The sequence below is a fragment of the Cornus florida genome, unplaced genomic scaffold, assembly GCF_030987335.1.
Source record: "Cornus florida cultivar Cherokee Brave unplaced genomic scaffold, ASM3098733v1 CherokeeBrave_3.0.0_Hap2_Chr04, whole genome shotgun sequence".
NCBI classification, from domain to species: Eukaryota; Viridiplantae; Streptophyta; class Magnoliopsida; order Cornales; family Cornaceae; genus Cornus; species Cornus florida.
Window position 1 is genome coordinate 55,311,026 of NW_026775574.1, and position 17,707 is coordinate 55,328,732.

At 35.3% G+C, this 17,707-nt stretch overlaps 1 non-coding gene across 1 annotated transcript; it reads left to right on the plus strand.

Moving 5' to 3' along the window:
• The first annotated feature begins 8,562 nt into the window (after nucleotides 1-8,562).
• On the plus strand, nucleotides 8,563-8,668 carry LOC132305754 (small nucleolar RNA R71). Its single transcript, XR_009481680.1, has one exon. It is a non-coding gene; the product is annotated as a small nucleolar RNA R71 (small nucleolar RNA).
• Nucleotides 8,669-17,707: the final 9,039 nt, after the last annotated feature.

Below are 17,707 nucleotides of genomic sequence, written 5' to 3' on the forward strand. Positions count from 1 at the left end.
GATATCAAAACAAATTGATAATAAACAAACACAGAGTACAAAAGAATAAAGACGAATAAATAAAATACTGACAAGAAACTAAAATGATAATCTAATAATAAACCTCATAATATATTTCCATTAATTAATAAACTCTTCTGATACAACTGATCCTCCAAAATACAACTCGGGAATCCATACTGTGTGGACCCCTAGAAAATCCAAACAAAATAAATGACAGTAATCTAAAACAGGAAACTGAATCATAAAGGAACTCCTATGTAGCATCAGAAGAATGAAGTAGACTGATCCCCGCTCAGCACGAATAACCTCTACTCATGACGAACACCTGAAAAATAATGGTGTGTCAGGCCCACAAACAAGTTCTACTCTACTACAGTCCAAGCAGAGATCCGATACACGTATACATCCTAGTCAATCCAACAGTAACTAGTAGTCCGTATATATATATATACACACTAAAGAAACCTCACTAGACTATAGTGTTGTTTCAACCTGAATAGTAGGCAACATGCAAAACGCACATATAGTGGGCATGAGTACCTAGACCTATCAGGGTACACAACTACACTATATCTAGCTACACATCCCTGGCGATATACACGCCCTAACCATTGATCCTGAGACTCAAGCTCATATCATGGCACCATACTTATATATATAAAATCTAGTAACTATCCTATCCAGTATAAATTAATCCTCCATAAGTCATTCAACTTGTTCAGCTGACCTGATTTGAATATAAGTAGGACTTAACATTTTAGTTAATCCATTCCCTTATATAATAAATTAATCCTCCATAAGTCATTCAACTTGTTCAGCTGACCTGACTTAAATATAAGTAGGACTTAACATTTTAGTTAATCCATTCCCTTATATAAAATATGTAGGACTTAACTGATAAGTTAATCCATCCCTAGAATACCACCGTCCTATACCGGTGCATTAAACCACACAATCCAACAATTGATGTAACAATTAAGGAAATACATCAAATATTTCATAAATAACTATGATAAATATGATATCAAGTTATCACATAATAGGAATGACTTATAATTTCTTTAAACTTCCTATATCATATGTCCTACACAAACTGAATCTTATACATGATGATATTTTATTATACCGTTAAATAAGGATTCTCTATATCCAATTCATCCTACACATTTAATCTCAATTGCTAAAATATTTTAAAAGATTAAATCCATTCGTTTGTTTAAAACATTCAAATAGCAAGCATCATTATGATTGAGTCTATTTAAATTTATTAAAACCCAAACCTAGTCCCTATTTAATGTTCAGGAATCCAAGGCATGTTTCTACGTTCCATCATTCCACAGATATGAAAAATACATAATTTAAACATGTAAAAATTCACATAAGAAATCAAATCAAAATCATGCATTTTATCAATTCATAACACAAGAGCAGATATGAACCAATTTCATAAAACCTATGTTCTAATCAATTAAACATGCATAATTATTTAATTTTATGTGTTTAATAAATCCTGGAATTTCCTAGGCATTCATAGAAACACGAATCAAAGGGAAAGAGATAGAAGAAGAACTTGCCTTAAACTTTCGGATTGAAAGTTAAACTTCTTCTTCCTTGATCTTCTCTCTACAGAGTTTTTCACCTCCTTCCTTCCTTCTCTAACTCTCTCTCTCTAGAATATATCACGTGAATATTTCTAACCCCCCTTTACAACATGTAGCTATATATTTATAGGCTAAATAAAATAACCCTAACCCTTTTTCCCAATCCAAGTCAACTTAAAAAAAAATAAAAAAATAAAATATTAAAAAGGTAAGTAAAATATATTACGTATATAATTTATGTATATCTTTATTAAATAAATAAATTATACACATCCTATTATTTATTAATGGATTATCCAATAATACTTAAGTTACCATAATATTATAAAGTAACTTAAAATATAACACGTATCAAGTCTATGTATATTTTTATTATTTAAATATAAAACATATACATCAGATTAAATATTACTACCCAAGTTACCATAAAAGTAATTAATAAATTACTTTCCCTTTTATATATATTAAAAAGGTAAGTAAAATATGTTATGTATATAATTTATGTATATGTTTATTAAATAAATAAATTATAAACATTCCATTATTTATTAATAGATTATCCAATAATACTTAAGTTACCATAATATTATAAAGTAACTTGAAACATAACACGTATCAAATCTATGTATATTTTTATTATTTAAATATAAAATATATACATCAGATTAAATATTACAACCCAAGTTACCATAAAAGTAATTAATAAATTACTTTCCTTTTTATATATGTATATAATATATATCTATATATATACATACATAACTATTTACGGGTAATAATCCATACACATCCAACCTCCTATCCAAGTAGTCTATGGGACCAATTGGTTGGCCAATTACCACTAACCATAACCATAAAAGAAAAATAAAATAAAATAATAAAAGAAACGAAAACATTTAATTTACAATTAATCAAAATACCATTTAAGTACGTAATCTAATTAAACAATTAACACATAGACAAATACAAATAATGCATAGACACATAATCAAATAATCAAGTAATTCCTAATTCAATTAAACACATAAACAATTAGTCAAATAATCAATTAAATAATTAAAAATATAATTAAAACAAATAAATAAATACCGAGACTATCCTTTTAAAATTAGGGGTATTACAAAGAAGCTGTGGATCGATCAAAAGAACGGACAAAATGACCCTTGGATCAATTTTTTAAAAACTGTTTCAAACATGTATGATCGATCACTACATTAGCTGGATCGATCGAACTTTGATCGATCATAAGGTTACTCTGATCGATCTCAGCACAAAACGACAAAATACTTTTGAAAATTTTTAAATTTTTTAAAATTTGAAATATTTTTTAATTTTTTGAAATATTTTTGAAATATTTTGAAATAAAATAAATGACAATTAAAATAAAATAAATAAAAATAAATAAATAAATGAAAAAGTCAAAAGAAGTCAAATGGCAATGACTGGATCGATTGAAAGGGGCTTGGGTCGATCGAACCTTGATGGATCTCTGTTCACATGGCTGCAGAGATTCGCAAGATGGGACAAAGTGATGAAATTTTGCAAATTTTGAAAATTTTTCTAAGTTAAGTGAGATCGATCATAAAATAACTTGGATCGATCATGAGTCCTTTTGGATTGATCGAACTGAAAGTTCGAACGGTCCAAATTGTGGATGGAGAACTTCGCATGATGGGACAGAGTGATGAAATTTTGCAAATTTTGAAAAATTTTCTAAGTCAACTGTGATCGATCTCAGAATAATCTTGGATCGATCTTTGGTCCAATTCGCTCGATCTAAGGATACTTGGATCGATCAAACTAAAAATTTTATCGATCACAGTAGCACAAAATGCTTCATTTAAATATGAAAGTGCAGAAAATCCATTGTTAAGCCCCAATTATGATACACAAGTAGATGAAATAAAAAATGGAGTAGAATGTACAAGGCCTAGGTTTGGAAACCCTAAAATGACTAAGTTTGATGTAATAAGGATGGGTTAGAGTTTGAAAACTCTAGGCAACTTGTGTTTAACGTCGCTAGAAAGATGTGAAATTTTGGCTCTCAATCTTCAAAGTGGATAGGATCCACTAAGAGGGCGGCTTCTATATCTCTTTGAGTAACTTGTCCCTCAATGTAGGGTTTTAATCTTTAGCCATTGACCTTAAAGGTGACTTCATCTTTCAAATTTTTAAGCTCCATCGCTCCATGAGGTATGATAGAAAAGATCTCATATGGGCCTTCCCACCTAGAGCGGAGCTTTCCAGAAAAGAATTTCAGCCTATAATTGAATAGCCACACCTTTTGACCAGGCTCGAAAGACTTTTTCACAATATGACTATCGTGAAATACTTTTGTCATTGCCTTATAGATTTTTGCATTATCATAGGCGTCATTTTTCAATTCTTCAAGCTCATTCATTTGGAAGGAACAATTTTCACCGGCCTTATCAAGGTCAAGATTTAACTTTTTGATTGCCCAAAATGCCTTATGTTCTCCAAAATTTACTTGATTTCCCTATTGAAACCTCTACTTGCCTATTGGTTTGAGGATAGTAGGGAGTGGCAACCTTATGAGTGACGGAGTACTTTAAGAAAAGTTATCTCAAGAAGTAATTGAAAAAATATCTTCCTCCATCACTAATAATCATCTTTGGCATACCAAAACGAGAAAAGATGTTTGATTTTATGAAAGAAATTACCACGGAGTGGTCATTCGTTTTGGTAGCATAAGTCTCAATCCACTTGGAAACATAGTTAACGGCAACGAGGATGTATTAAAAGCCATAAGACATTGGGAATGGTCCCATGAAGTCTATGCCCCAAACATCAAAGATTTCAACAATTAAAACTGGATTTAAGGGTATCATGTCTCTCTTTAACATTGACCCCAACTTTTGGCACCGAACGCACACCTTGTAAAAATTGTAGGCATCTCGGTGGATAGTGTGCCAAAAGAGCCCACTTTGATGAACCTTCAAAGCGGTCTTCTTTCCACTAAAGTGCCCCCCCCCCCCCCCCCAAGCAAGCGTGTGACAAAATACAAGGACACTCGGAATTTCAATTTTCGACACACATCTACGTATAATTTGGTTCGGGCAATATCGAAACAAAATCGGATCCTCCTAATAGTACTTCTTGATGTTAGCAAAGAAACGGTCCATATCTTGTTTTGACCATGTAGTGGGAAGTTTACCAATTGCAAGATAATTTACAATGTCGGCAAACCAAGGCAACTTCCCATTAGAGATGTGAAAAAGTTGCTCATCCGGGAACGAATCACAAATTGGAAGATTTTGGGAGGATTTAATCATTAATCTTGAAAGGTGGTCGGCAACGACATTGTTAGAGCCTTTCTTATCCTTGACTTCAAAGTTGAATTCTTGGAGGAGGAGAATCCACCTAATCAAACAAGGTTTGGTTTCCTTTTTCATCAACAAGTGCCTTAGAGCGGCATGGTTGAAAAACATAACCACTTTTGATCCCAAGAGATAAGACCGAAAATTTTCAATGGCATATACTACGGCAAGTAACTCTTTCTCGGTGGTAGAATAATTCAATTGAGCACCTGAGAAGGTTTTGCTTGCATAGTATATGACGCATGGAATTTTTCCCACCTTTTACCTTAAGACGACACCCATTGCGAGTCAGAAGCATCATACATAATCTCAAACGGTAATGACCAATTTGGAGATTGCATGATGAGGGAGGATGAGAGGAGAGTTTGAAGTTAATGAAAGGCCTCTAGGCATGCTTCATCAAAGACAAACGGTGCTTCCTTTGCAAAAAGATTGCACAAGGGTCTAGCAATTTTGCTAAAGTCTTTGATAAATCGGCAATAAAAGCCGGCATGACCTAGGAAGGAGCGGATTTCTCTCACCGTTGAAGGTGGAGGCAATTCGGAGATTAGCTCTACCTTAGCCTTATCAACTTTGATACCTCTTTTGGATATCACATGTCCTAACACTATCCCCTTTTGAACCATGAAATGGCTCTTTTCCCAACTAAGAACAAGATTAGTCTTACGACATCTTTGGAGTACTTTGGAGAGATTATGAAGGCACAAATCAAAGGATGACCCGAAGACCGAGAAGTCGTCCATGAAGACTTCATGATACTTCTCAACCATATCCGAAAATATCGACATCATACACCGTTAAAATGTGATGGGAGCATTACACAATCCAAACGGCATCCGTCGGTAAGCAAATGTACCAAAGGGACATGTGAAAGTGGATTTTTCTTGATCTAATGGGTCTAGGGCCACTTGATTGTCCCCCGAATACCCATCTAGGAAGCAATGGTATTCTTGCCCAGCCAATCTTTCTAAGATTTGATCGATAAAGGGCAAGGGAAAATGATTTTTCCTAGTGGCAGATTGAGTATGCGGTAATAAATGCATACACGCCACGAAGTGGCTGTGCATTTCAAAATGAGATCACCTTTAGCATTTTCCACAACCATAATTCTTGACTTTTTGGGAACTTTAGAATCGAAGATAGAATAAATGATTCCCGCATCTGAGAGTTTCACTACCTTCGTCATAACCACTTCCTTCATATTCGGATTCAATCTCCTTTGAGTATCCCTAAATGGCTTTTCATCCTCCTCCATGTGTATACAATGCATATATATTAAAGGTTTCAATGCCTTTTAGGTCGGCTACACTCTATCCAATGGCTTCTTTGTTTTTTTAAAGCACATCCAAAAGAGCCTTTTCTTGGTTATCTTCAAGATTTGAAACAATGATGACCGGAAGAGTCTCCCTTGGGTCTAAAAAGGCATACTTGAGATTAGATGGAAGTTGCTTAAGCTCAAGAGTAGAAGGAGAGATTAGAGATAGAACCGGTGGAATTTTAGAGAGTGAAGGAAGGGATTCTTTCTTTTGCTTCCATTGTAGGGAATCCAAAGTGGCCACGGAGTCTATCAAAGCATTCACTTCGCTTATGGATCCTTCTGTGTCAAAACCACAACTTTCATAAAGATTAAAGAGGCACGCCTCTAGAGGGTCTTTTGACAGAATAGAGGGAAGATTCTCCTCTATGATTTCATCCAAGACATCTATAGAGAAACACTCGCCTTCATCTATGGGATGTTGGCTCACGTTGAAGACATTTAACTTAACCATCGTGTTGCCAAAAGAGATGTCCATGATTCTGGACCTACAATTTATGGTCGCATTTTCGGTGGCAAGGAATGGTCTTCCTAAGATGATTGGGATTAGAGGTTATTTCGGTGTCAAGTACAACAAAGTCAACCAGGAATGGTCTTCCTAAGATGATTGGGATTTGATTTGTGGGATTAGGGGCTATTTCGGTGTCAAGTATAACAAAGTCAACCGGAAAGTATAAATTATCAACCTTAATAAGGATGTCCTCGACAATTTAATCCCTTAGGCTTTTTGGTATATTTATCGGCCAATTGAAGTACCACCGAGGTTGGCTTCAAGTCACCTAACCCTAACTGGACATATACAGAGTATGGGATGAGATTAACACTAGCTCCTAGGTTAATGAGAGCTCTACGAACCTATTGATTTCCAATTACACAAGAAATGGTTGGAGCACTGGGATCCTTGAACTTAGGGGGAGTGTTAGAGAGTAGAATGGAGCTCACTTGCTCAGTTAGTAACACTTTCTTGAGGTCCTTGCCCTTGCTCTTCCTCTTTTGTGTGCACAAGTCCTTCAAAAACTTTACATATGGTGGAATTTGCCTTATAACATCCAAAAGAGGAAGGTTAATTTTAACTTGTTTGAAAACTTCCATCATACCATAGATTTTACCCTCTTGTTTTTCAAATGGTGAAGTCACTCTTAAAGCATGAGGAAATGGCGCTTTCGGCTCATAAGGCTTTTCCATTTGAGGAAATGATGATGAAGATGATGATGGAAGGTTCCCCTTGGAACCACTTGCACCTAAGGAAGTTGGAGTAAGATTTGGAATGGTTCACATTTTTCCCTTGGCATCTCAACCTTGTTGTCAATTTTTCTACCACTTCTCAAGGTAGTCACGACTTGGACTTGTTTATGGTCAAAATATCCCAATATGGGATTTGAGTCCACCATATATTGTGCCTTAGGATTGGTCTCGGTTTGGCTTAGTAGCTTACATTTCTCTCTTACATTCAATGAGTTAGCTATTTGCTCGATTTGGGTTTCAAGCTTTGCAATTGATTGAGAATGAAAATGAAACACTTAGTTATCCTTTCGGAGACCACCTAAGGCTTCTAATACCTTGTCCATCTTATCCTGAAAAGTGGGGTTCTTAGGAGGTGCTTGAAAATTGGACGCTTGAGAATGAGAGTGAAATAGAGGATTTGATGCTTGAGGATGAGAGTATTGATTTACATTTGGAGGAACATATGAGTTGGAACGGTAACCTTGAAAGTTTTCATTTTGAGATTGAAGATGTGGGGGGACATATTTCGCTTGGTAAACTTGATTTTGAGAAGGGTTTGCACTATCTCTTTGGTTTCTCCAAACAAAGTTCGGATGGTTCTTCCGCCCCGGATTATATGAGTTAAAGTAAGGGTTGTTCCCTTGATGCACAAATGCGGCATGGCTTGTTCTTGTTGCTCATTTTGTAAAACTTGTCCATGGGGACAATTGGAAGTATGATGAGCATAACTAGAACAAGTCAAACACATTTGTTGATGAGGATGAAATTGGGAGGAAGATGATTGATTTGCCGGAAATTAATTTAAGAGGAAATTATCCAACCTTTGAGTAAGATTATCAACTTTAGCGGCAAATTCAATGGATGTATCTATTTGGCATAAAACTTTTTTCCCTCCTTTAGAATAATGCCTCCCCTAGATGACGAAGATTTGTGCATTGAGTTTTCACTCAATTTTTCAAAAAGATGCCAAATTTCATCTTTCGGTCTATCTAGATAGGTACCTCCACAAGAGGCATCAACAATGCCCTTGTTAGACTCAGATAAGCTCACATAAAAGTATTAAACCAATTGCCATCTAGGACTTTCATGATGTGGACATTTCCGTAGTAAGTCATTCAATCTCTCCCATGCTTCATGGAGGGGTTCTCCTTCATCGGATGAAAATTCACGGATTAGAGTTCTCATTGAATTTGTTCTACTTGCGAGGTAATATTTTTTAAAAAATTCGCCTTGTAATTGAGCCCAAGATGTGATAGTATTAACCCCTAAGTTGTTATACCAATACTTAGCCTTATCCCTAAGAGTGAAAGGGAAAAACTTCAATTTTAGAACTTCTTTCGGCATTTTTGTGATTTTCACCGTGGAACACACTTCCAAAAATTCATGATGTTTATAAGGCTCCTCATTGCTCAACCCATAGAAAATGGGGCACATATTGATGGTGGACACCTTAATTTCATATTAATGAGCATGAAAGTTTGGCAACCGAATGCAAATCAGTGCATTATATTTATTTGGAGTGTAGTGTTCTCTAAGAGCCATGGGAGGATTAGGTGGATACACCATATTACCTTGAAAATGATACAAGACACGACCTTGAGGAAATTGCATGTATTGAGGTTGTTGCCCACCATTGGGTGGCACAACATTTGGCATTTGTATTCTTTGATTAGGTTGTTGCATTTCATTGTTGGTTTGTTGTGGCATTCAAGGGTGGATGCACACCTTGAAGAATTTGCACGATTGGTAAATTTTGCATATTATGAATTTGTTGGCCACCTACCACTCCACCTACCACTTTTGTCTTCTTCCCCAAAATATCCCAAAAATATCTTAGATTTGTCTTTATTCAAAAAGGCGCCGCTAAGGATGGATCGATCTTGCCATAATTTGATAGAACTCAAAGTTCGATCGATCTCACCACAGTTCGATTGATCGAACCCTCTCAAGTGCAAATTAAAACAGAGTCTAGTTCATTAAAAGTTGGCTCATGGTACAATTATTGGAGGAGCCCTAGTGCACGAGTCTAGACCATTGGGTGTAACATTTGAGCTACCTATATAACGATTTTGAGCCACTTTTATATCATACTTTTTGATAGATAACATATCATACTTTTGAGAACCAATCTTGGAGATTAAGAAAAGAGAGGAGGAGAGGCTAGAGACTAAAGACACAACATATGGGAGTTCTTCCATTCATCTAGGATTTCCATCAGGAAGAAGATCATTCCTACAATGGAGATAGCCCTTGAGGGTTAGAGGACTACATCAATGAGTGGCTAAACATCTTCTTGGGGCTAGAGTTAGCCCTAAGCATGCCTTCTAGACCTTGATGTTTTGTATTTTGAGGGGATTTGTGTTGTAATTCTTGTCTTGACACTTGATTTATATATGAATCTTGTTTATTCAATTATTTGTGTGGTTTAATACTTCCAATTGATCATTTCATTATATCCATATGTCTTTGTATGCTAGAATAGATGTTCATGTGTTTATCTCTAGTTTTTGTGTTGTTGATGCATGTCTATGTGTGTTGATGCTATGAATCTAGAAATTGTTAAGGCATGGTACTTAATAGAATACTCTTATGGTTTATTTGATAGTTCATACTCAATTCTTGATGGATTTGTGTCTCTCCCCTAGTTTAATTAGTTTAATTTTAATGTCCCTAGCTTAGTTGTAGTGTAGTTGCCTTAGTTTTTAGATAGGAGGACAATCCATGCTTGTTGTTTAATATTCCATGCTTATGAATGCAAGTAGTGTATTTCTCTAACCATGTGATGTGTTTGGATTGTGAGCTTAAAGGAATGAATAATGGCTTAGTTTGATATATTGTGCTATTCACCATGTTGCTTAGACAATATATACTTAATTGATCATCCATACTTGTTGAAACAATCAATCACACACACTAATATTGCAACCCATGTTTCCCCTCATTCATTACACATTGAGTGTCTAGAAAGGTGATGTTTAGTGGTGACCTCTAAGTCCCAAGACTTCTCTCTTCATTTACTATTATTTGCTTTATATTGAATTTGTTTAGTTAGTTAGTAGTTTAATCAACCAAATAAACCACATTTTGATCACTCGACCTACTAACCCCATATTGTTTCCATATCAATACTGCCCCTTAATCCCTTGGGACGATCCCTTCTCACTCATACTACATAGTATAGGTGTTAAGCGGTTGATAAATTTAAAGTATGGTGCCCACTTGACACTAATTTCCAAACTCAAAGTGGTGTGCATTATTTTGTGCACACGCTCGGGAAGCCACCATAGTAGTAAGCTGCTGGAACTAAACCGATAAATGGCCGGAACTAAGCATGTCTTCAACAACTGTGCCGAATCTAAGCCAGTCACCAACAACAAGGCCGAAAAACTCTAGTGAAACGAGAGCCGGCAACGCAGGGATCGACATGGCAGACAAACTCCGGGATCGACTAGTCGGCAAACGCTGGGAATCAACTTGACAGAGAGAACATGCTCCCCCTCAAACTCGAAATGGGATAAAATAGAGAAAGATTAAGAACACAGCATATACACGGTTCGGCACTAAGGCCTACATTCATGGATCAAGAGTCACTTAGGCTACATTTCTCTTATTGCTTGTATTTCTTCCTATCTTTACATTGTATTGATACACAATATATAAGGAATAAAGTTGGAGATAAAAATAATAAATCAAGGAGTAAATCAAGGAGGAAAGAAAGGCAAAGGAATATAACATATATTATACATATATATAATACATATATTTCAATAAAGGCTAAATCCAATCCGATTTGATCAAGAGTCACTTAGGCACAATTTCCTTATTGCTTGTATTTCCTCCTATCTTTACATTGTATTGATACACAATATATAGGGAATAAAGTTGGAGATAAAAAGAATAAATCAAGGAGTAAATCAAGGATGAAAGAATGGCAAAGGAATATAACATATATTATACATATATATAATATATATATTTCAATAAAGGCTAAATCGTATCCGATTTGATCTGTGAAATATTGGATCGGACTAAATTAGTTTTACGGATTAGGGTTTTTTTTCCCATCTAAACAGCCCAATAATTATTTGGTTTAAAAAGTCACACAATCCTTCTCAATGATGTTGCTCTCAAGTTCTGAGCGTGCTCCACGCATGCTCTAATTCCAATTCCCAATCTGTATTACTTAAATTTTGCCTTTTTTGTGTTCTCGCTCTCGAATTCGCCCTTACTCCTTCTTTGGCTTTATGTGAGTTAGGATTTTTCCCATGTCTAATTAGAAAGCAGTTCATTTAGTCTCCAACTGAAGGATTAAATAAGGAATTCATTATCATAGTTAAGAAAATCTTAGTGTACTTTGTTGGCCTAAGGATTTAATCTAAAGGTGAATCTTATGTTTTGATGATTACAAACCATTAATGATGTTTATGTACTAATATTTTCATTGAGTGATGCATAGTTGATCAATCATTCAATCCTCAATAATGAGCCAAATGTTCCATGTCAAGCATTCCAAGCACTCAAGCAAAGGATTCAAGGAAGCATCAAAGTTACAAGAAATCAAGAAAAACTCGGATTTCAAAGATCATTCAAGCACTTCATTAAGCCTAACCAATCATAGTCAAAGAATGAAGAAAAGGGTAAATAGGATGGTGAGAGTTTAAGATTAAATGTCAAAGTTAATTTGAATACATTTTTTGAAGCTCAAAATTTTAGGATCATGCATACTCATTCTACATTCAGTTTTTAAAATGCCTAATGATGAGCACTGAAAAGTGCGTATTTAAACCCCTTAAACTTAGGCATTCTAGTACCTTTATCAATCTTGCTTTACCGTTTTAGATTGATTTCGTATTATTTTCATTTTCAGGCACTTATCCCGATATTAAGCTAATTCAGCCAAATAAGAGCTTAATTGAAGCAATTCTGGGATTAAACAAAGAAAAGAGCAAAGTGGAGAAAGAAAGAAGCAAATGAAGCCAAAGGTGACAAGCAGCAAAGTTCAATCGATCCAAGTTCAAGGTTCGATCGATCAAACAATGATCGATCTCAGTACTTCAAGATAGATCCAAGCCCTGACCCAAATGCATAAAGTCCAAAAGTTCGATCGATCCAACATCACCCTTCGATCGATCGAACACTTTTGTCCGTATTCATATGATTGATCCTATTCACAGTTGTATCACCCACTAACCACTTTTGTCCTTTTCCCAAAAATATCTCCCAAAATATCTCAGATTTGTCTTTACCCAAAAAGCTCAGCCAGTTGGATTGATCCAGCCTAAGTTTGATGGATCTTAGCCAGTTCGATCGATCCAAGTCTAAGGTTTGATCGATCGAACTTCCTCCAGTGCGAAAAAGTTAAATTTCCATCTCATTAAAAGTTGTCCTTTATCCAATCATTAGGGAATATTGTGTGCACGACCCCAGCTCATTTTGGGTGTCATTTTGACCTACCTATTTAAGGATAAGAATTGCTTTTTTAAAAGGGGGGCCATATATATCATTTTCATATCATCTCTTGGGGAGGAAGCATAGAGGAGGAGGCTAGAGACACCATTGAAGTTCTTCATCAACAAGGAGCAGATTTCAACCATGGAGTTAGACCTTGAGGGTTGGAGCATCATCACCATAAGTGGCTAGACATCCTCTTGGGGCTAGAGTTAGCCCCAACCATGCTTTCTATATCTTAATCTTGTGTATTACTGAGGGATTAGTGTTTTAATTAATGTTTTGACACTTTTATACATATAGATCTTGTTTATTCAATGATTTATATGGTTTAATGCTTCCAATCAATCATTTTATTCTATCCATATGTCTATGTATGCCAGAATAGATGTTCATGTGTTTGCCTCTATTTCTTGTGTAATTGATGCATGTCTATGTGTATTAATGCTATGGATTTAGAGATTGTCAAAACATTGTGCTTAAAAGAATGCCCTTGTGATTTTTTCTAGATGGTCCATGCTCATTTCTTAGTGGATTATGCCTCTCCTTTAGCTTAATTAGTTTAATTTCATGTCATTAGCTTAATTGTAATGTAGTGGTAGCATAGTTGTTAGATGAGAGGGCAATCCATGCTAGTTGTTTAATGTTCCATACTTTTAAATGCAAGTAGCATATGTCTCTAACCTTGTGGTGTATTTGGCTTGTGAGCTTAATAAAAAGATTAATGACTTGCTAGATATGTTGTGTTTTTCACATGCTATTTAGACAATATATACTTAATTGCTAGATATATTGTGCTTTTAACATGTTGAATAGACAATGTATACTTAATTGGTCACCCTTACTAATTGAATCAACCAAACACACATACATATCAATATTGTAACACACATTACCCTCATTAGTCACTAGTTAGGAGTGTTGAAAAGCATTGCTTGGTGGTGACCACTAAACCTCAAGATTTCTCTCTCTCTTACTTGTTCTTTGTTGCATTCAATTATTTAGTTTAATTTAGTTGCTCTCTAGTTTAATCAACCAACCAACCATTTGTTTGATCACTCGACCTACTAACTGTGATAGCCCAAGTTTTGTAAACCCGGTGCGTCAGTGATGACCAAAAGATGACCCAATAACGATCCGAAATGCGGAAGCAAAAGGTGAAACAATGGTCTCTAGAGATACAATGCGTCTCTAAGACACCAGTGTGACCCTCAATGAGGTCATGGAACCTAAAGGAAAACAAATGCGGAAGTGTTGTTTCAAAAACGGACAAAAAGGAACCAAGGGGCAAAATGGTCATTTTGTAAAGTAGATTCAAGTGCTATCAAGCACACCGTTGGGAAGACAATGAAAAATTAAACATAATGGACTCAAGAATTTCATTATTTGGAGTCCGGACGAAGGAGAAAGGTTAAAAACAAAAATGATGTCGTGGTAGCCCGACGAGGACAACCCACTACTGCTGCAACTGAGAGTAAAAACGGGCATCTAAACGGACTTTTCTGGAAAACTCAAAGAAGAAACCCCCCCTAAAATCGAGTTTCCTACCCCGATCACGAACGGAAACAAAAAAAAATGCATTGTAAAATGCCCAGAATGCCCCCAAGAAAATCTGGTCAAGGGGGTAAAAATTTCTCCGAGCTGCGGCCCAAGGAAAGGAAATAGGGCTTCGGGAGGTTTTTAAATTTCCTAAATTGAAAATGCAATCTTAAAATACACCCACAAGACCCCCAGAAGTTTCGGATCGGTCGTCACACATTTCAAAAAAAAGTCAATGAATAGTACCAAGTACATTTGCACTAAAAATCTGCAAAACCTGGCAGCAAGGATTTTTCGGACAAATATGGATTTTTGAGGGCCAAGATGACATTTTCTAGAAAAACACAAAGAAGAAACCCCCCTCAAAATTGAGTTTTCTACGTGATTTGTGTGGAAAAATGAAAAAAAACGCATTGTAAAATACCCGAAATGCCCCTGGAACAGAATAGAGTAAAACTCCCTAAAAATGCTACTTAGAGTTTTTGTTTCATCAAGGATGGTGTTGTTTGCCAAAGTGAGTATGCAAGTGCATGCAATATGATAAAATATATGTACCAACATGGCTTAAAGCCTCTTTACATTCCATTAACAAGTTTTATCATACAAAGCCTCCATTTCTCACAAATAAGCTACAATGGCAATACTTAAGTTTTAGAGGAAACATACTTGTAACCTTTCAAGTTAATGGCCCTTGGCCTCATGTCATACATGTAAAATGAAAAAAGGAGTGTACTTATGTACACTTCACATACATAGAATCAAAGAATACAAGTTTAATACATAAACCTACCAAACGATCCAAGGTAATGAAATCTTCAAGTTTTGAGTCATGTACCTGAAATATGCCCCAGTATCGTAGGGGTGAGTAACATAAAGCTACTCGTAGGAGATGAGCATGCATCGACCTAGCATTTTACAATTTTATCACCTTAAGGTGAAACATATCAAAGAGGTTCATACCACCTAACGTCTATGTCAAAATGAGACTCAGGAATCATCCTGAGCTACCTTAAAACATTTCTAGCATAATCACATTGTTCATGCAATTCAAACAACATGGAAACATGTTATACAAAGCAACAAGATATAGATTCTCAAAGTCTTCAACTTGAAACCCAAGATACGAAAACAACAAGAGTGGGTCATGCCACCTAACGTCTATGTTCAAAGTGAATCTATAGGATCATTCCTAAACTACATTTGAACATCAAAACACAAATTATGATATCAATGCAATTTAACAAACATTGAAACTTCTAATACAACGCTTAAAGCATGATTTCTCAAAGTTAACATCTTGAAACTTAAAATGGGAAATCGAACAATAACAACAAGTTACGATATCATTTAGTTATCAGCTTGAAATGAAATACGAAATCAAACAAAGTGGATACTCGGACGTCACGCCGGATCAGACCGATAACATAGTTACTTTAGGGTTACTAGCCCATGGGTAACCTCCCTATATGCGCACTAGACTATATAGAGGGACAATCCCTCGTACTAGAACCAAGTCCTAGCCGTAGCCAAACAACGACATCCCCAAGTTTCCAAAATCAACAAATTGTGCAACAATGTATATATATATCAATATGTATATACAAGATATCAACTATTTACCAAGCACAATCCAATTTTAGAAACTTATACAATACATGCTCAAAGTCTACAACTACTATGGCATGAAAGATATCAAATACAAAGTGTGCAATTCTTTACACATAGCAACAATATATTCAATAAGGAAAAACATATTCTCATAAATATAAAAGTAACAACTATGTTATCCAATGCTCAAAAGTAATCAAGTGAACATACACCAAATCTAAATCCATGATTTAAATATAAAAACAACTTCCAAAATGCAATTAAATCCATGGAGTAATAAAATAGAATTTAATTAACCATAAATAGTTAAATTCTCTAAATCCCAAATTAATCCCAAATAACCTCAATTTAATATATTTTGAAAGACATGTCATGGTCATCACATATATATTATCAAATGAAAAGTTAAGTGACTAAAACACTTAAAACAAAATTAATCAAGCTAATTAATTAATTTCCTTTAGATTTTTAAATAATTTCTAATGCCCTCAATTTAATCTATGTTAGAGAACATGCCAAGGCCTATCCAAATATCACATTACATCATGATTTCATATTTGCTATCACCATGTGAATTAAACTTTCACAAAAGATAAATATTAAATAAATTTTGTAATTCTTATCCAAATGCCCCAAATTTAATATATGTTAATCAACATACTAAAACCTAATTTCCTAGCATGCCACAATTTAATTCCATGTTATACACAAAGCCATATAAATTAAATCTCAAATATAGAAATTAATTAAATTAAATTCTAAATCTTAAACAAAACATGCTCACAAATTGTATATGCTCATATAACAATCAATACAACATAATTATAATCCTAAGACACCCCCTACCTCAATTTGAGATGAAAATCTCAAAAGCCATCAAAACGAAACGGCTCCGAATCCGACGAAACTCCTAGGTTTTGTCGGGGACAACACGATCTATATGAATCTCCAAGAAGCCCCATGAAAATTCAAACTTGGCCTGAATACCAAACTCAAAATTTGGTCAGAAATGGTTTCTAATAAGGGGTAATGGTAGAGCATGACGAGGCGAGCAACAAATGCAAAGGTCGAAGGATTTTCAGTTAGGAAAAGTAGGTTAAAGGAGGAGAGAGAATATGGCAGCTCCATGGGCATCCATGGCTGCCTTTGGTCATGCAAGGAGAGGAGGAAGAAGAAGAAAATCTGATTTTTCTTCTTTAAGGCACCTATTTATAGTAAATCACAAAAAGTGCCTCGAAAGGGCCCCGCCGGGTCCGAAAAAGTGGATTTTGAGCAAACGCGCTCAAACGGAAAAACTCCATGAACAAAAAAGATTCAAAATGAGAAAATATGAACAACGGAAGAAACAGCGTAGAAAACCAAGTCCCGAGCAGAAAGTTATGCCCCGAACAAGTTCGGCGGCAACCGGGTCCAGAAACTCTGAAACTGGAGAAAAATGACCAGAACAGAATTCTATGAATTTACAAGTCAACAAAAAGTGAAAATGAATTCCGTACGAGGATCCAGGCTCTAGACGAGACATTTTGCAATAACTTTCGTTAATTGCACAATGGCCCCTACAAAAAGGGTTAACTGCGAAACTGCCCCAGAATGAAAATATCTTCCAAAAGATATTTTCTTATATGCCACTG